Genomic DNA, 20,582 nt, shown 5'->3' with positions numbered 1-20,582 from the left:
TTTGCTGAGAATGATGTTCTCCAGATTCATCCATGTCCCCACAAAGGACATGAACTCATTGTTTTTGATTGCTGCATAATATTCCATGGTGTATGTGTGCCATATTTTCCCAGTCCAGTCTATCATCGATGGGCATTTGGTGTAGTAATATTCGTTGGATTTAGTCACATCTGTTAAAGTAATCTGTTGTTTTCCTTCTTTAGTCTGTTGATACAGTAAATTACAATCCTGGTAAAATTAAGTACATTTCTATAAGACAGTAAGAATAGACTAATTTTATGTAATAAAAATGGAGAACTATAATCTAAATAGTAATAGAGTGAAGATGGCAAAATATTTCAGAGTGAATTAAAGTATTCTGAATTATTTGTCTTGTTATTGAAGACAATATGGTGACTAGAGATATTTAGATATTTATATAACTCAAAGTTAAATAAATTAATAAATTTAGTAAGTTTTAAAGCAGAATATTCAAAAAGTAAACTAAATATATACCTTCAAATTACATAAGAATGAATGATAAAAATAAGTTAACAATTTAACAGAAAAATTAATTAAAATTTGAAAAACTTTAAAATTTAAATTTAAAAAGCAACAAGATTTTAAGGAGATTTTGTAGTAATTTTAGTTATGTATTTTGTGCCTTTTATGTTTATTCAAACCTCTGGGAATTTATTTCCACTGAAAGTATTAGATTTTTATAAAATTGTCAGAGTGAAATTTCTGAGATAAAAAATAGTGTCACAATATTTGAGCTTATTTTAATTGTTCTTTTAAAAGATATTATTTAAAAGATATTATTTAAATATGTTTAAAAGATATTATTTTCTCTATGTACACAGATGTCTAATTTATTGCACAAATCCTTATTTCTTAAATAATACAATTGACGTTGGCATTTTGTATAAGTGCTAACACTCTATGTCCTTAGATGACAATGTTTAAATATATTTCATTAGTATAAATTTTAATATTTTACTAGTTTTGAACTTCATTTGTTTCACATACACATATTTTTATAAAAAGTGCAAAATGCAGATAATTTGCAAATATTCAACTAATATGATAAAAAACAAAGTAGTGTAAAAGGTATGACTGATTACCACATTTCCATAACAAAAGTTGTGTGACTTGGATGTCATGAGAGACCCTGACACAGCTCTTAACTGATTTATGCTACCTCTCTAACAGTTTATCAGTAGCATAAGGAGTTAGAAATCTGAAGAAAATAAATGAATATTAAAACTGAGCAATAGAAAGTAGAAAAACAATTTTATCTGAATTTTTGAATAATTACTGAAGAGTAAAAAGATGATCTAGACAGTTTTTATGTAACTAACATGATAGTGATTATATCTAAATTCTCACATCACTTTAGCTAATGAATTAGAGAATCTAGAGACTTGAATAAATGTACTGTCTTCTTAATATCTAAACAGTTTTGAAAGATCTTTTTAAAAGATCTCTTTTTACGTAACAAATATGTTATGGTATATTTTTAAGTGTTTTGAATTAGTTTTCTTTCTAAAAATTGTTTAAAACAACATACAGTAAGTTCTGCCAGGTATAGAATGTGATGAGTTTGACATATGCATATATCCATCTATAAGTATGTGCTCATATATGTACAAACCTGCGAAACCACTGCCACAACTGAATTAATAAAATAAAAAGTATCCTTTTGAATTCTGTAATCCGTCTCTTCCTTACATCCCTACCATTCTCAAACAGAAATTTGCTCTCTATCACTATAGATAATGACAATTTTCTGTTTTTAGCTATTATAAACAAAGGTGCTATCAACATTAGTGTTTAAGTCCGTAAGAACTCATTTTGATATCTCATTAAATATTTAGGTGATGAACTGAATAAAGGTAAATAATTGGGCTGAGCTGTGTGGCAAGAATATGGTTGATTTTTAAGTAATTGACAATATGCTTTTCATGATAATCATATCATTTTACATTTTCACCAAAAGTATTTGAGAGTCCATTTTTAATCATTTTCAATAGTGACTGTTATAATTAGTCTCTTTAAATTTTTAGCCATTCTAATGGCATGTAAAAGTACCTCAATGTGGTTTTTTATTTTCACTTTTTCCTGAAGATTTGTTGATTTCAGCCTCTTTCCATGTGTTTGTTTCCATACATATATTTGTTGAAGTGTCTATTCATATTCTTTGCACATTTTTTGTTGAGTTATTTTCTAATTAGTAAATAATAAAACTCTAAAACTCCTTATCTATTAAACAAAATTTTGGAGGATATATTTATGATATTTTTCTCAGTCTGTAATTTGCTTTTTGATTTTTAAAATGATGTCTTCTCAAAAAGAGAAAACTTTTTGACATTAATGTTGATGAATTTTAATTTCATTTTTAATTAGTAATTAATGAATTTTGAATTCTATTTAAGAAATTGCTGACAAATTCAAGGACATTAAGTATTAACTTCTAGAAATTCATATTCTTAGTTATTACAGTTATTTTGTTCCCTAAATTTGTCGATTATGTTACTTTCTATGTAAGGTTAAATAAGAATTGAATTTTTTTCTCCATATTGTTATCTAATCGATCCAGCACTATTTGTTGATAGTGTTATCCATTCTCCTTAAAATTGACTTGGTATCTTTATCAATATTATGATCATGTTTGGGTCTATTGATGAACTTAAAAAAAAATTCTATTGAGATACTACCAACATGTGAGCCCAGTCAAAACTGACTAACAGTTCTTTACAGGTGAGCTTTGAGGGAACATTTCACCTCTCTCTGGTGTTTTTTCATCAGCCTCCTATAGTTTCACCACATGCACACAATGATCAGTAATCAATTGAACTCTTTTTTTTTTTTAATTTTTTATTGGATTATAGGTTTTGGGGTACATGAGCAGAGCATGCAAGACAGTTGCGTAGGTACACACGTGGCAGTGTGCTTTGCTTTTCTTCTCCCCTTCACCCACATTTGGCATTTCTCCCCAGGCTATCCCTCCCCACCTCCCCCTCCCACTGGCCCTCCCCTTTTCCCCCCAATAGACCCCAGTGTTTAGTACTCCCCTTTCTGTGTCCATGTGTTCTCATTTTTCATCACCCACCTATGAGTGAGAATATGCGGTGTTTCATTTTCTGTTCTTGTGTCAGTTTGCTGAGGATGATGTTTTCCAGATTCATCCATGTCCCTACAAACGACACGAACTCATCATTTCTGATTGCTGCATAATATTCCATGGTGTATATGTGCCACATTTTTCCAATCCAGTCTATTATCAATGGGCATTTGGGTTGATTCCAGGTCTTTGCTATTGTAAACAGTGCTGCAATGAACATTCGTGTACATGTGTCCTTATAGTAGAACGATTTATAGTCTTTTGGATATATACCCAGTAATGGGATTGCTGGGTCAAATGGAATTTCTATTTCTAAGGCCTTGAGGAATCGCCACACTGTCTTCCACAATGGTTGAACTAATTTACACTCCCACCAACAGTGTAAAAGTGTTCCTTTTTCTCCACATCCTCTCCAGCATCTGTTGTCTCCAGATTTTTTAATGATCGCCATTCTAACTGGCGTGAGATAGTATCTCAATGTGGTTTTGATTTGCATCTCTCTGATGACCAGTGACGATGAGCATTTTTTCATATGATTGTTGGCCTCATATATGTCTTCTTTCATAAAGTATCTGTTCATATCCTTTGCCCACTTTTGAATGGGCTTGTTTGTTTTTTTCCTGTAAATCTGCTTGAGTTGTTTGTAAATTCTGGATATCAGCCCTTTGTCAGATGGGTAGACTGCGAAAATTTTTTCCCATTCTGTTGGTTGCCGATCCACTCTAGTGACTGTTTCTTTTGCCGTGCAGAAGCTGTGGAGTTTCATTAGGTCCCATTTGTCTATTTTGGCTTTTGTTGCCAATGCTCTTGGTGTTTTGTTCATGAAGTCCTTGCCTACTCCTATGTCCTGGATAGTTTTGCCTAGATTTCCTTCTAGGGTTTTTATGGTGCCAGGTCTTATGTTTAAGTCTTTAATCCATCTGGAGTTAATTTTAGTGTAAGGTGTCAGGAAGGGGTCCAGTTTCTGCTTTCTGCAGATGGCTAGCCAGTTTTCCCAACACCATTTGTTAAACATGGAATCCTTGCCCCATTGCTTGTTTTTGTCAGGTTTATCAAAGATTGTATAGTTGTATGTATGTTGTGTTGCCTCCGGTGCCTCTGTTTTGTTCCATTGGTCTATATCTCTGTTTTGGTACCAGTACCATGCTGTTTTGATTACTGTAGCCTTGTAGTATAGTTTGAAATCCGGTAGTGTGATGCCCCCCGCTGTGTTCTTTTTGCTTAGAATTGACTTGGCTATGCGGGCTCTCTTTTGGTTCCATATGAAGTTCATGGTGGTTTTTTCCAGTTCTGTGAAGAAAGTCAATGGTAGCTTGATGGGGATAGCATTGATTCTGTAAATTACTTTGGGCAGTATAGCCATTTTCACGATATTAATTCTTCCTAACCATGAACATGGAATGTTTCTCCATCTGTTTGTGTCCTCTCTGATTTCGTTGAGCAGTGGTTTGTAGTTCTCCTTGAAGAGGTCCCTTACGTTCCTTGTGAGTTGTATTCCAAGGTATTTAATTCGTTTTGTAGCAATTGCAAATGGCAGTTCGCTCTTGATTTGGCTTTCTTTAAGTCTGTTATTGGTGTAGAAGAATGCTTGTGATTTTTGCACATTGATTTTATATCCTGAGACTTTGCTGAAGTTGTTTATCAGTTTCAGGAGTTTTTGGGCTGAGGCGATGGGGTCTTCTAGGTATACTATCATGTCGTCTGCAAATAGAGACAATTAGGCTTCCACCTTTCCTATTTGAATACCCTTTATTTCTTTTTCTTGCCTGATTGCTCTGGCTAGAACTTCCAGTACTATATTGAATAGGAGTGGTGAGAGAGGGCATCCTTGTCTAGTACCAGATTTCAAAGGGAATGCTTCCAGTTTTTGCCCATTCAGTATGATATTGGCTGTTGGTTTGTCATAAATAGCTTTTATTACTTTGAGATACGTTCCATCGATAGCGAGTTTATTGAGGGTTTTTAGCATAAAGGGCTGTTGAATTTTGTCAAATGCCTTCTCTGCGTCAATTGAGATAATCATGTGGTTTTTGTTTTTGGTTCTGTTTATGTGGTGAATTACGTTGATAGACTTGCGTATGTTGAACCAGCCTTGCATCCCTGGGATGAATCCTACTTGATCATGATGAATAAGTTTTTTGATTTGCTGTTGCAATCGGCTTGCCAATATTTTATTGAAGATTTTTGCATCTATGTTCATCATGGATATTGGCCTGAAGTTTTCTTTTCACGTTGGGTCTCTGCCGGGTTTTGGTATCAGGATGATGTTGGTCTCATAAAATGATTTGGGAAGGATTCCCTCTTTTTGGATTGTTTGAAATAGTTTTAGAAGGAATGGTACCAGCTCCTCCTTGTGTGTCTGGTAGAATTCGGCTGTGAACCCATCTGGACCTGGGCTTTTTTTGTGAGGTAGGCTCTTAATTGCTGCCTCGACTTCAGACCTTGTTATTGGTCTATTCATAGTTTCAGCTTCCTCCTGGTTTAGGCTTGGGAGGACACAGGAGTCCAGGAATTTATCCATTTCTTCCAGGTTGACTAGTTTATGTGCATGGAGTTGTTTGTAATATTCTCTGATGATGGTTTGAATTTCTATGGAATCTGTGGTGATTTCCCCTTTATTATTTTTTATTGCATCTATTTGGTTGTTCTCTCTTTTATTTTTAATCAATCTGGCTAGTGGTCTGTCTATTTTGTTGATCTTTTCAAAAAACCAGCTCTTGGATTTATTGATTTTTTGAAGGGTTTTTCGTGTCTCAATCTCCTTCAGCTCAGCTCTGATCTTAGTAATTTCTTGTCTTCTGCTGGGTTTTGAGTTTTTTTGATTTTGCTCCTCTAGCTCTTTCAATTTTGACGATAGGGTGTCAATTTTGGATCTCTCCATTCTCCTCATATGGGCACTTATTGCTATATACTTTCCTCTAGAGACTGCTTTAAATGTGTCCCAGAGGTTCTGGCACGTTGTGTCTTCATTCTCATTGGTTTCGAAGAACTTCTTTATTTCTGCCTTCATTTCGTTGTTTACCCAGTCAACATTCAAGAGCCAGTTGTTCAGTTTCCATGAAGCTGTGCGGTTCTGGGTCGATTTCTGAATTCTGAGTTCTAACTTGATTGCACTATGGTCTGAGAGGCTGTTTGTTATGATTTCAGTTGTTTTGCATTTGTTGAGCAGTGCTTTACTTCCAATTATGTGGTCAATTTTCGAGTAGGTGTGATGTGGTGCTGAGAAGAATGTGTATTCTGTGGATTTGGGGTGGAGAGTTCTGTAAATGTCCACCAGGTTTGCTTGCTCCAGGCCTGAGTTCAAGCCCTGGGTATCCTTGTTGATTTTCTGTCTGGTTGATCTGTCTAGTATTGACAGTGGAGTGTTAAAGTCCCCACTATTATTGTGTGGGAGTCTAAGTCCTTCTGTAAGTCATTAAGAACTTGCCTTCTGTATCTGGGTGCTCCTGTGTTGGGTCCATATATGTTTAGGATCGTTAGCTCTTCTTGTTGTATCGATCCTTTTACCATTATGTAATGGCCTTCTTTGTCTCTTTTGATCTTTGTTGCTTTAAAGTCTATTTTATCAGAGATGAGAATTGCAACTCCTGCTTTTTTTTGCTTTCCATTAGCTTGGTAAATCTTCCTCCATCCCTTTATTTTGAGCCTTTGTGTATCCTTGCATGTGAGATGGGTTTCCTGGATACAGCACACTGATGGGTTTTGGATTTTTATCCAATTTGCCAGTCTGTGTCTTTTGATTGGTGCATTTAGTCCATTTACATTTAGGGTTAATATTGTTATGTGTGAATTTGATACTGCCATTTTGATTCTAAGTGGCTGTTTTGCCTGTTAGTTGTTGTAGATTCTTCATTATGTTGAAGCTCTTTAGCATTCAGTGTGATTTTGGAATGGCTGGTACTGGTTGATCCTTTCTATGTGTAGTGCCTCTTTTAGGAGCTCTTGTAAAGCAGGCCTGGTGGTGACAAAATCTCTGAGTACTTGCTTGTTCGCAAAGGATTTTATTCTTCCTTCACTTCTGAAGCTCAGTTTGGCTGGATATGAAATTCTGGGTTGAAAGTTCTTTTCTTTAAGAATGTTGAATATTGGCCCCCACTCTCTTCTGGCTTGTAGTGTTTCTGCCGAGAGATCTGCTGTGAGTCTGATGGGCTTCCCTTTGTGGGTGACCCGACCTTTCTCTCTGGCTGCCCTTAGTATTCTCTCCTTTATTTCAACCCTGTTGAATCTCACGATTATGTGCCTTGGGGTTGCTCTTCTTGCAGAATATCTTTGTGGTGTTCTCTGTATTTCCTGCAATTGAGTGTTGGCTTGTCTTGCTAGGTGGGGGAAATTTTCTTGGATGATGTCCTGAAGAGTATTTTCCAGCTGGGATTCATTCTCTTCGTCCCCTTCTGGTACACCTATCAGACGTAGGTTAGGTCTTTTCACATAGACCCACATTTCTTGGAGACTTTGTTCATTCCTTTTTGCGCTTTTTTCTCTGATCTTGGTTTCTCGTTTTATTTCATTGAGTTGGTCTTCGACTTCAGATATTCTTTCTTCTGCTTGGTCAATTCGGCTATTGAAACTTGCGTTTGCTTCGCGAAGTTCTCGTATTGTGTTTTTCAGCTCCTTTAATTCATTCATATTCCTCTCTAAGGTATCCATTCTTGTTATCATTTCTTCGAATCTTTTTTCAAATCTTTTTTCAAGGTTCTTAGTTTCTTTGCATTGATTTAATACATGATCTTTTAGCTCACAAAAGTTTCTCATTATCCATCTTCTGAAGTCTAATTCTGTCATTTCGTCACAGTCATTCTCCGTCCAGCTTTGTTCCCTTGCTGGTGAGGAGTTTTTGTCCTTTCTAGGAGGCGATGTGTTCTGGTTTCGGGTGTTTTCCTCCTTTTTGTGCTGGTTTCTTCCCATCTTTGTGGATTTGTCCGCTGGTCGTCTGCGTAGTTGCTGACTTTTCGTTTGGGTCTCTGAGTGGACACCCAGAATGTTGATGATGAAGTATTTCTGTTGCTTGGTTTTCCTTCTACCAGTCTAGCCCCTTCGCTGTACGACTGTTGAGGTCCGTTCCAGACCCTGCTTGTCTGGGGTGCACCTCTAGTAGCCGTGGCACAGCGAGGGATGCTACCAGTTTCTTTTTCTGCTCTCTTTGTCCCAGGATGATGCCTGCCTAATGACAGTCTTTTGGATATAGAGGGGTCAGGGAGCTGCTTGAGGAGACAGTTTGTACTTTATAGGGGTTTAATTGCTGAGCTGTGCACTCTGTTGTTCATTCAGGGCTGTTAGGCTGCTATGTTTGATTCTGCTGCAACACAGCTCATTAAACAACCCTTTTTTTTTTCTCAAATGCTCTGTGTTGAGGGGTTTGGGCTTTATTTTTGGATGTCCCATCAGGTGTCCTGCCCAGCTCAAAGGCAGACTAGCCACTGTTTGGCTGCCGAGGCTCCGCCCTGCTGTTGTGTGATTCGCGCTGTTCCTGCCGGCTCTGCTGTGGTCTCCGCCACGCCCTGCGGTGGAGTCTCTTCGTTGTAGCGTGGTGCCTCAGCAATGGCAGGCTGCGTCAGCAGTGGGCGTGTATCTCAGTAGGGACGGGTTGCCTCGGCAACCGCTGGCTGCGTCAGCAGTGGGAGTGTATCTCAGTTGGGGCGGGTTGCCTCGGCAACGGCTGGCTGCCTCAGCAGTGGGCGTGTATATCAGTTGGGGCAGGTTGCCTCCGTAGTGGTGGACGCCCCTCCCCCACAGAGTGTCTTGGACCGTCTGCCCGGGATAGTTTGAAATCGCGGTTTTGTTCGTCCCACTGGGTATCCCAAACGATCTGTCCCTGCAATCCCCTGGGCTGGGCTACTGTGCAAGTCTCGTTCAGTCTCAAGTCCAGCCCTCTCCAGTCTCAGGTTGCCGGTTCAACAGGGCACCCGGACACGCGCGCCCTGTGGGGATTGCTGGGTAGGGCCGGCCACCGCCGCCCCGGCTGCCGGCTTCGCCAGGCAGACCTACTGCCTGGTGTCCCGTGTCTTTTTATACTTGGGAGTTTCCCCGTTCTGTGGGCAACAAAGATCAGTCTGGAAATTCAGCACTGACTCACCGTTTGCGAATTCAACGCGGGCTCCAATCCCGGGTTGTTCTCACAGCGCCATCTTGAGTCCCCTCTCTCAATTGAACTCTTGAGGGGCCTCTCTCCAGATGTTTAGGTCTTTCTGTCTAGCTCCCTTTGGGCAGCTGTCTCCAGAGTACTCCACATATGGAGTTTAGCTACCTCTATCTTCCTAAATATTTAATTCTACTTTAAATACATCAGGATGGCAAGGTTCATTTTATGTTTTTCTGTTGTCCTGTATTGCATCTTGAAAACTTTCTCTACTCTATAATCTGGGACAATCATAGAATTTATCCTGTTTGTTTTCTTTGTGTCAGGAATAACTGTCCAGGTCTTCCAGTTCTACAAAATTTAAAAGCTGTTTTTTCATACATTTGCTCAACTTTTAATGCATTTAAGATGGGAATTTAAATTGGGTTCCAGTTACTTTATTCTAGTTGAAAGCCACATGTATTAGGGTTCTCCAGAGGGACAGAACTAATTGGATATGTATATATGAAGGGAGCTTACTCAGGAAAATTGACTCACACAATCAAAAAGTGAAGCCCCACAATAGGTCATCTGCAAGCTGAGGAGCAAAGAAACCTATAGTGACTCAGTCTGGAGTCCCCAAACCTGAAAAGTAGGGAAGCTGACACTGCAGCCTTCAGTCTGCGGCTGAAGGCCCAAGATCCCCTGCAAAACCACTAGTCTAAGTCCAACAGTCCAAAGGTCAAAGCACCTGGAGTATGATGTCCAAGGGTAGAAAGCATCCAGCATGAGAGCAAGATGAAAGTGAAAAACCTCAGCAAGCCAGCTTATCCCACCTTCTTCACCTGCTTTGTTCCACCCACACTGGTAGGTCTTCCTCTCCCAGTCCACTGATTCAAATGTTAATCTCTGGCAACAACCTCACAGACATACCCATGAACAATACTTTACCAGCTACCTAGGCATCCTTCAATCCAATTAAGCTGACACCTAATATTAACCATTACACTTCACTGATTTTTAAGGATCACATATTTTAAATAAAACTGCTCATAGGCTCAAATGCAAACTTATTTCAGTCAAAATATTGATACATCTTTAGTGCCTTATTTATTAGTTATCTTTTTGACATAAAGTAATTGCTTAATACATGTCGAATACATGAATGCCATAAATATATACAAATTAATGAAATGATATGTTGATAATAACAATACCACTGATTTTAATGAAGAGGAAAAATGGGTAAAATTATGATAGGAGTAGGAGGCAAGAAAAAATGAGCATAATTTTGAAACAAAATGGGGGAAAATGAGGGAAAATAAATATATAAATTTAGATGTGATAGTTCATAGAGTTCTTCAAGAAGATACCCAAATAGACATCTGGCCCTACCCAGACACAGGTGCCAATTTGTATTTGAAATATATTAAAAATTTGTATCATTACAAATCCAGCTGATAGCACTGAGAATATAATCTAAAATTATTTAAAAATAGTTTTTAGAAAAAAATGTATTCTTACAAGTTAGAGGAGGACCAAAATTATATACAAATTTATCTGACACTTTCATATTAGAAACGACTCCAGAAGTTTCTGTCAAAATCTTTATATTTGAATAAGAAAATATTTTTAAAATTATCTCAATGAAATGAATTAATGAAGGCAAATTTTATAGACCTATTGCTATAATGAAGGCATATGCTGACTGTGCAAACTGCCAGTCTTTGAGTAGCTGAAGTTGACCTAGATCTTTGTGACACTCAAAACTGGCACAATTCTTGAGTGTAGTGCTAAATTCAACATTGCTGGTAGAGCTATACCAGCTTATTCATCTGTCACAAATTCACTCATATGTCGCTATTATTAGAAACCACTGATTCACCTAGCTGTAAGTCAAAAGGTAATTTGATACATGATAGGTTGTGATGGGACGTGAGAGAATCAATTTTCATTCTGGATAGAGGACATATCAGATATTAAACTGATAAGAACAGATACTACAATTGATCTTAGCCAAAAGGCCAAGAAGCGATCTGCACCTGCAGGTGATATGGAGGTCACAATCTCATCCTTGGAATGCAGAATAAGCCACAGATGTTCGTAGCTTTACAATTTCTAGATTTGATTACTATAATTCACTGAGTCCACAAACTGGAACTATTCACTCAGTGACTTCTGCTTGTATGGGATGAAGTGGATCAATAATTTAAAATTGGCCATTGATGGTAACACTTCAAATATGATTTCATACACATTGCCTCTACTTTAGTGACACTCCACCATCATTTCTAAAGGCCAAGTACAGAACTTGTAATAATACAGCTGAAATACTCTATGAACCTTTAAATAAAATAAAACGAGCCAGCAAAGCTTTCCTTTAATCACAAACTTTACTGCATATAAGACAGTGGTATATATCTACATAGAAGTAGGCACAAATGTTTAGCTCATTTCTTAATTAGAATGATTCTATTAATTTGCCCTTATTTCTTCCATATTAAGATTTTAAAACTGAATAATAACATGACAAACAATACTGGTAAGAAAATGCCGTTGCAAAGTTGTAGGTGATTGACTTCAAAATCAAACTCAAGAATCTTGTCAAGAGAATGGGTACACGCAATTTTTATTATTTTGGCCACAGATTCAATTCTTTGAAATCATAGGATTTTAAAAATGTTCCTTTTTCTATTAGAATTATATCATAGCAAGGTAATTTTTATTTATCTATTTTATGCCATTTTATATTATAGAATGTGTTATATAATATTTATCACAATAAATTTATTTTAAGCAAACAAAAAACCCATTAGATATGAATTAGAACTGGAAAATATTTTTTTCTTCCACAAAGACAAGTACAATTTTAGATAGAAGTCACATTCAAATGGTAATGCTTTTCCTGAAAACCACGAGTCAACTATCATTGCTATCATTGTAATTAAAACACTTCTTTTTCTATTAAAGAATTTTAAAATACTAGAGAAAGTCATTACCATTACTAGGTATATATCCAAAAGAAAATAAATGGTTCTACCGAAAGACATATGCACTCATATGTTAATTGCAGCACTGAATAGCAAAGATGTGGAATCAACCTAGGTGCTCATGAGTCATGGAATAGATAAAGCCAATGTGGCACATATACATCATGGAATACTACACAGTCATAAGAAGTGAAATAATGTCCTTTGCAGCAACATAGATGTAACTGAAGGTCATTATCCTACCTGAATTAACACAGGAACTGAAAGTGAAATTGCTCATGTTCTCACTTATAAGTGGGAGCTAAGTATTGAGTACACATGGACATAAAGATGGCAACAGTAGGCACTGGAAGTGGGAGAACAGAGGAGGGAGGCAAGAGTTAAAAAACAATGGTTGGGCTGAGGCGGGTGGATCACGAGGTTAAGAGATTGAGACCATCCTGGTAAATATGGTGAAACCCCGTCTCTACTAAAGATACAAAAAATTAGCTAGGCATGGTGGCACGTGCCTGTAATCCCAGCTACTCAGGAGGCTGAGGCAGGAGAATTGCCTGAACCCAGGAGGCGGTGGTTGCAGTGAGCCGAGATCGTGCCATTGCACTCCAGCCTGAGTAACAAAAGCTAAACTCCATCTCAAAAAAAAAAACAAAAACAAAAAAAAAAAAAACAATGGTTGGATACAAAACTCACTATATGTTGATGGAATCATTTGTACTACAAACATCAATGTCACTCAATACAACAATGCAACAAACCTGCATATGCACCCCCCCCCAAACTAAAATAAAAGTTGAAGTCATAATAAATGAATGAATAAATACAGTTTTCCTGTTAGGTTTAAAATAACTAAAATTCAAGGAAAAGAACATGGAAGGGAAGAAAATGGAAGTAGTATTCATTGTCTTTAGATATCTCTCCTCTTTTGCTTATTGCTCTACAGATCTTCTTCAAAATAACAGAGATTATTTGGTGATGACTCAGGCAGGCCTATAATGAGACCTTTTAGGGAAAGGAAATACGTTAGAATGGACAAGATATGGGCTGGACAAAGAGGGCTTGAGATAGATGTGCTTCCAGGAGTTAGACATTTCTTTTCCAAATGAAAGTGGAGAATTTGACCATTAATATTAGAGTTCACCCATATGATGGGTAAACAAAAAGAAGTGAACTTGTAGATATTTATTGTCAGGCTGCATAACTTCAGGGTTGTTCTATGTGATGGTCAGGTTGATGGAAAAAAGGGTCAACTCCTGGGCGATGGAGTGCTATAGGGCCAGGCTGTCATGACCAAAACAGAAAAAAAAATTGTAAAAACTGGATCAATATAGTGGTCATTAATAAAATGTTTCAACTTGACGGAGAAGCAAATGCACAGTCTAGAAACTAATTCTGAAAATTTTCTGACTCGTTAGGTATGAGGCTAAGAGTCATCTTCATACCTTAATTATAACTGGCTCAGTTATCTGGGGGAACTCTTCCTGTAGGATAAATTACTTTAGAGCCTAATGTTTAGAAAACTTAAAGAAGACTGGGATGAAAAACTTTTAGTATTAATTTTTAATAGGGAATTCTAATGAAATTATACTCCATCATATTATTGTGTCTAAATTTGCCTTTGAAATCTATCTATAGATGAAAATAAAGAGAAAAAAGAGGGAAAGATTAAACAGTGTTATTTATGGCAAATGCTTGACATGCAGGAGATTAATCTAGGACATTTGAATGGCCCTTTTATCTTATCGACAAATACATGAGGTGAGGCCAACAATTCCCTTCTTGCTCTGATAAAACTGAGGCTCAGTAAATTTAAGTAACTTGACTATATCACATTTACAGGAATGTCATATTCACTATATGAACCAAGGTTTGTCTGACAAGCTCTGTCTGAGGAGAAAATTCATGAGCTTTCAGACACATTAACACTTCTGACGTGCCGTTTCTCAAAGTACGCTTTTTTCCAACACTACTGATCCATGCTAGATTGACTTTTAAAAATGTGTGTGACTTGCATTTTATCACATGAAAATGCATTCCAATTTTCTGCAAACCATGAGCAGTAGAATTAAGTAATGACAAAAAAACTTTTCAAGAGCTAAGGGGACTGAGCACGGTTAATAAATATATGACTTTTTCATTTTATTGTGGCCGGAGACACAACTTTCAGATGCATCATTGAATTACATTCTCCAAATTATAGAAAGAGATCATTTATGTTGTATATCAACTAATTTTAATAGCTAAAATATATTTAATGTGTATCATAGACATGTATGTATCAATTATTACCAGTTATTTTTAGTATTATTTACTGAGATTTTATTAGAAAAGCATACGATGGCTAATTTAGACATTTCAAAAAGTTTTATAAAAAATAATAAAAATAGCATAATTTTGCTACCTAAACCAGTAGTCAGCAGGCTATAGTCTCCTTGGCAAACCCAGCTGTAGCCTGTGTTAATACATTTTATTGGAACACAGATATGCCCATTTATTTTTGTTCTGTGTATACCTATTTTCATGTTACTGTGGTAGAACTGAATGCCGACTACACCAGCCGGCCTGCAAAACCTAAAATATTGATTGGCTTGCCCTTTATAGAAAGAATGCCTATTCCTGACCCAGAGGATAATACTTTTTACAACTGACTTTAATATTTTGCTATTTCCCTGAGCATTGTATATGTTTCCAGTTAACTGGAAAATAATTATGGAAGATAGCTATAAAATGAGAAAATCTGTAATTGTTGTCCAACATCTTAGTTATTTTTAACATATATGTGAGAAGATGTAGACAATAGGAGAATTTTCTGTTTAATCTGTAGTTTCATTCATTTATCTAATACCTATTGTTTGCATAAACAGTACCAAGGTCTGTGCTAGGTGCTGGGACTACTATAACTCAGTTTTGGAAGTTTTTAATTTAATGTACTTATTAGACATCCAAGTGAAATTATACAGTGTACAATTAGGTAAATGAGTTTTGAATTTAAATGAGAGGTTCTAGAAGAGTATTTTTATTATATTATCTGCTGTTCCCTCCATTGGTGAGAGAGAGATTTCCCCTCTATGGTTATATGGATGGCCAACTAGCAATAGTCAACACGGGGAAGATGAAATAGACAGCAATGTATCAGACACCTAAACTCAGCTTTGGGGAGGGGATCCAGGTAGGAAGGAGATCTACTTCAGGCCAATTAGAAAGAAACCCAGGAATTATTCCCATAAAATTAATGATAACTTATGCCATCTTTATCTTTCTTGATATGAATAATAAATCCATAATCACTCCACTTTTGACAGTCAAGTAGTTAAAAAATCTACACCCTGAATACCTGTGACCAAGGATAAGTAGAGAACCAAAGTTGAAACTGATCATGTTGAGAATCTCAATGTATTCCCTAAGTTTTGCTTGAAACACAGCATTTCAATGAAGGCAGGGATAGGGTTCCATTATTTGTTAAGCCCATTTTTAATTTGATTTTCTGTTACTCAAAGATTTAAGAGTTACTGAGAAGCTGCACTCTTCTACTTCCAAACTTTAACTTCTTCACAGAAGGCAATTTCAGAAATGAGACAAGCAAATACTAGTTACATATTTTAAGGAACAGTAAGTACTGAGGTTGCAAACAGGTTCTATGGACCGTTGTCAACAAGAGATAGCTGATCACAAATTTGCAGAGAGGCAGAAAAATGACACAATGTCTGACCATCCTACCCTTTGAGTCATGAAATTGTCTTCCCAGCACATTTCTACTCTGGCCCTTGCTTAACAAAACCTCTTGCTCCTTACAGTTCCCTGCACTAATGTTTATTATTTAAAGTTCTTGTCTTCACCTTAACAAGTCTTGGTTTCTGCTTTGAAATAATCTCTTAAATATTCATATGGATTGTACACGTTTTTCAGCTGTCAATATTTATTATTTGCTATACACTTATAATAAAATATTTTTGTGTGTTTTATACAGGTAAATTTTTAAGAAATTCCTGCCTAAAAACACTAAATTATTTGGAATTTGGTTTTATAAATAATGTGAGATTGAGATATGGCATATTTTTTCTTCTAAGCTCATAACTTAGAGTTCAAACTTCCTTTTCTGGCTGATTTGAAAATGGTGCGTTTTTAATATGGTAAAAACCTAAACATCATATGTATTTCTTCCAAATTTCATATTATTATATTTATCTATTCATTGTCCCTTATGAGAAAATGTCACCTTTAACTACTATAGGTTTTTACCACGTATGGGATACAGTATAATTAAACACATTTAAAAATATTTTATAAATTCTCACTTTCTTATTTTTTCTCATGAAACTTAACATTGATTTGCCAATTTACTTTCAGTTGCATTAAGTGCATACATAATTTTGTCCTGTCTCATATGGTTTGCATCACTGCTTATCCTATTTTAAAAGTGTACAACTTTCATGGTTTTCTTAATGTGGACTTCTGTAATTTCTTACAAAGTTTATTTCTACATAATTTAAAGTTTTATAACTTCTGTGACTGGGATGATTTTCATTATACTTCCTAATTAGTAATTTCTGTTACATAGTCAAGCTATTGATTTTTGCTTATCTATTTAAAGAATGCCTTACTAAAATCCAGGTATTCTAAAGACTCTCCTGAGGTTTTCAAAGTAGATAAATAAAGTAGATGAATCTTATATAATATAATGCTTTTGTTCTAATACACACAACTCAAGTTAAAGCTTGAAAAAATGATTTTAAAGAGCAGCCATGAATGTGACTATTTATATCTAACTATATTTCTGCCTGTCTTAAATATTGATATTTATCTTGACTTTCATACTTCTAAACACATTCAATCAATATACTTTTGATTCATTTATCTAAACTTCTTTTTTTAGTTTTATTATCTACATCACATTTGGCAAACATAATGTGATTTTTTTTTCATTTTAATAATTTACATGATAAAATATTAAAATGGTTTCTAGTAGTGAAACCTCCTGGTGTTACTGAAGTCTACCAATCCCATTCCTGTCTCATCACTTCTTTTGGGTAGTGATGGTCCTGACCTGTTAGTATTTTGTTAACTTTTTTTTTAATCAAAATGCGTTGATTAGTTTTACACACTATTTGTGCTTTTCCTTTCAATTTTGTCTGATAATGGCAACAGGATTCTGTACAATGCAAACTGTAGAACACATTTGATAATACCATGGGCTTTGTATTTACACGTTTCAGTATTTGAATGCCAGTCGCGTCATTTTCTAGTTTGTCTAAGGTAATGTATTTTATTCTATGTTTTTCTGTTTCTCATATTACAAATAGGGAACCCCATAGTGTTTGGTGATGATTAAGTGAGGTAAGAGAAAAGGCAAGCAAACCAGCTAACCCAAAGGCTGAAAACTCAACATTAGTCAATAAACATCAATCGTGAGATAATGGTACAAATCCTGTCTCTTGATTTGTCGTTTCTTACGTTTAGATGGTATTTCTAAGTAGAAAGATTGTTAATCAAAATCCTCATACTTTTTCTAAGACACTTTGAGGGATCCTCTTTCCCAAATGTAGACCAAAAGAAAGCTACAACATTTCAGGCACCCACGAGCTTGTTAGAAAGAAGTCATCACAATTGGTATAGATGTTTTCTCTATTGAAAAGCTTATTTTTCCTGATATACAGCTTCTATCGATTAGCATGAGTAGTGCCTCTATTCATTACTTGTCATGATGTTATTTATCATATCAAGCAACATGAGAATTTAACTTTCCCAACCCGACTTGGTTGCCATGGCTGGCCCTACTTTTTATTATTATTTAGTATATACATTTAAGGTATACAACATGATGTTTTTTTGTTTTTTGTTTTTTTTGAGATGGAGTTTCACTCTTGTTACCCAGGCTGGCGTGCAATGGTGCAATCTTGGCTCAACGCAACCTCCGCCTCCTGGGTTCAGGCAATTCTCCTGCCTCAGCCTCCTGAGTAGCTGGGATTACAGGCACGTGCCACCATGCCCAGCTAATTTTTTGTATTTTTAGTAGAGATGGGGTTTCACCATGTTGACCAGAATGGTCTCGATCTCTTGACCTTGTGATCCACCCACCTCAGCCTCTCAAAGTGCTGGGATTACAGGCATGCGCCACCATGCCCAGCTAATTTTTTGTGTTTTTAATAGAGATGGGGTTTCACCATGTTGACCAGGATGGTCTCGATCTCTTGACCTCATGATCTACCCACCTCGGCCTCCCAAAGTGCTGGGATTACAGGCGTGAGCCACCGAACATGATGTTTTAATATCTATGTATATACATAGTGAAATGATTACTACAAAGAAATTAACATTCCATCATCTCACATAGTTACCATTTTGTGTGCATGATAAAAATACCTAAAATGTATTATTTGATTGAATTTCCAGTATATAATCTAATATTACATAGCATTATAATATTATTATATAACAGGCATATGCCCACTCTGAAATCTAGATGTGCTTCCTAGAGATGCTTCAGGGAATATAATAATCCCCAATTCTGAAGCAATCCTTGCATTCTGAGAGAACTGATTTGCTGGCAAATCTTCCATTGGCTTCCTTTATATTCAGAAAATCACGTTAGTTGAGCTGCCTTCAATTTTACAGATATATAATAACTGTACATGGTTATGAAATACACGATTTTTAATACATGTAATGTGTAATGATCAAATCAAGCTCTTTAAAGTATCCATCACCTCATTTATCATTTCTTTGTGTTGAGAATATTTCAAATTTTGTTTTGAAATATGCAATAAATTGTTACCTATAGTCACCCTGCTGTCCTATCAAACACAGGAAGGTATTGCTTCTATCTAACTGTATTTTTGTACGCATTAACCAGCCTTTTTTCATTACTCCCCAACCCTGGATTCTGTTAACCCATCTTACTACTCTTTATTTCCATGAAATCAATTTCCTTAGTTCCCAAATATGAACAGGAACATGTGATATTTGTCTTTGTGTGCCTGGTTTATATCACTTAGCATGATGATCTCCTGTTTCTCCATGTCTCTGCAAATGACAGGATTTTGTTCTTCTTTTATGACATGCCTTCAGTTTTTATTTCATTTTTAATATTTATGAGATATCTTCTTTAACGACTATCCTCATTTCCTTTTTAAAAGTACTGTTGTAAATTATTTTCTCTTATATATTCCATGTGTGATTTCAACAGGGAACAGATTGGTGGATAATTAATACATTTTCCATCCTCATCTTACTGAGAGTCATCTTTATCTTTGAACCAACAAATACTCCTTCTCATTTTATTATTACAATTACCAGGTCACGATGTGATTCCTCAGAGTCAGCAATAAAGGAAACTAAGTAACACCTGAGATTTCAGCATCTGCTCTACCCAATTTAATTTCTCCGTCATAACAATTTAGGGAGAAGTCTATTGTATTTTAGAATAGAGAACAGCTGCTGTAAAAAGAAATCTGCCTATCAAAGTTATATCCTGATGTTAAATTAGCCTGTTACCTGACTGTTGTGTTCTGGTTCTGAAAAACTATAAAGACTATACCAGCGATTCTATTTGAAGGAGTACACATGTGCATATTAGACCCCATCAAAATAATTAGTAGAAGAAAAGACAACACAAAATGAATGCTCTATAAATACATCTAAAGGCATTTATGGAATGGTGAGTAGAAACATAAATTCACAAGATGTATTTATAATATAAATATTTCTAAATAGGTAAGGCATAAAATCAGCCATAGAATCACAGCATTGTAGTAATGTGCAGAGGAGGCATGAAGTAAAGAAAGCTGATGGAGTTTTTGAAATGTGTGTGTGTGTGTGTGTATGTAAATATACCATACATATGTATATTTAAGAATTTTCAGGGAATATGTAGTTGTTGGTACCACATAGGTAGGTTTAACCTCAGCCTCCTGGGTAGCTGGGATTACAGGCACGTGCCACCATACCCAGCTAATTTTTTTGTGTTTTTAGTAGAGACGGGGTTTCACCATGTTGGCCAGGATGGTCTCGATCTCTTGACCTCGTGATCTATCCGCCTCAGCCTCCCAAAGTGCCAAGATTACAGGCGTAATTTAACATTAATGTTAAAGAAGTTATAGAGTACATATATGTATTATATATGTGTTTGTAATAAAATGTCTGTAACTTGTTTTACCATAATATGGTACATATTTAAATTAATAAATTGTGCTCAGAGTTCATCTAATATCAACAGAAGTTCTGCAGTAGAGGCCTACAGACTCTTACTTAGCTCCACAGCATGATTAGTGTGTGGGATTCCCTTCGAAGGATTTTCCTTTAATGAAATGAATATTAAACATATTGGAACGACCTATTTGCAAATACTCCTTTGCTGATTAAACTGAAATATTTTCTCTAACATTTGGCAAATCCATCAGTTTTCTTCATTGTTATGTAAGTTCAATACCAAAATATTTTT

General features: G+C 35.9%; 1 pseudogene; it reads right to left on the bottom strand.

Moving 5' to 3' along the window:
* Positions 1-11,076: 11,076 nt before the first annotated feature.
* On the bottom strand, positions 11,077-11,194 carry LOC118151713 (U2 spliceosomal RNA; annotated as a pseudogene).
* Positions 11,195-20,582: the final 9,388 nt, after the last annotated feature.

This window comes from Callithrix jacchus, chromosome 2 (assembly GCF_049354715.1).
Source record: "Callithrix jacchus isolate 240 chromosome 2, calJac240_pri, whole genome shotgun sequence".
Classification (NCBI taxonomy): Eukaryota; Metazoa; Chordata; class Mammalia; order Primates; family Cebidae; genus Callithrix; species Callithrix jacchus.
This window is presented reverse-complemented; position numbering and strand designations above follow the sequence as displayed.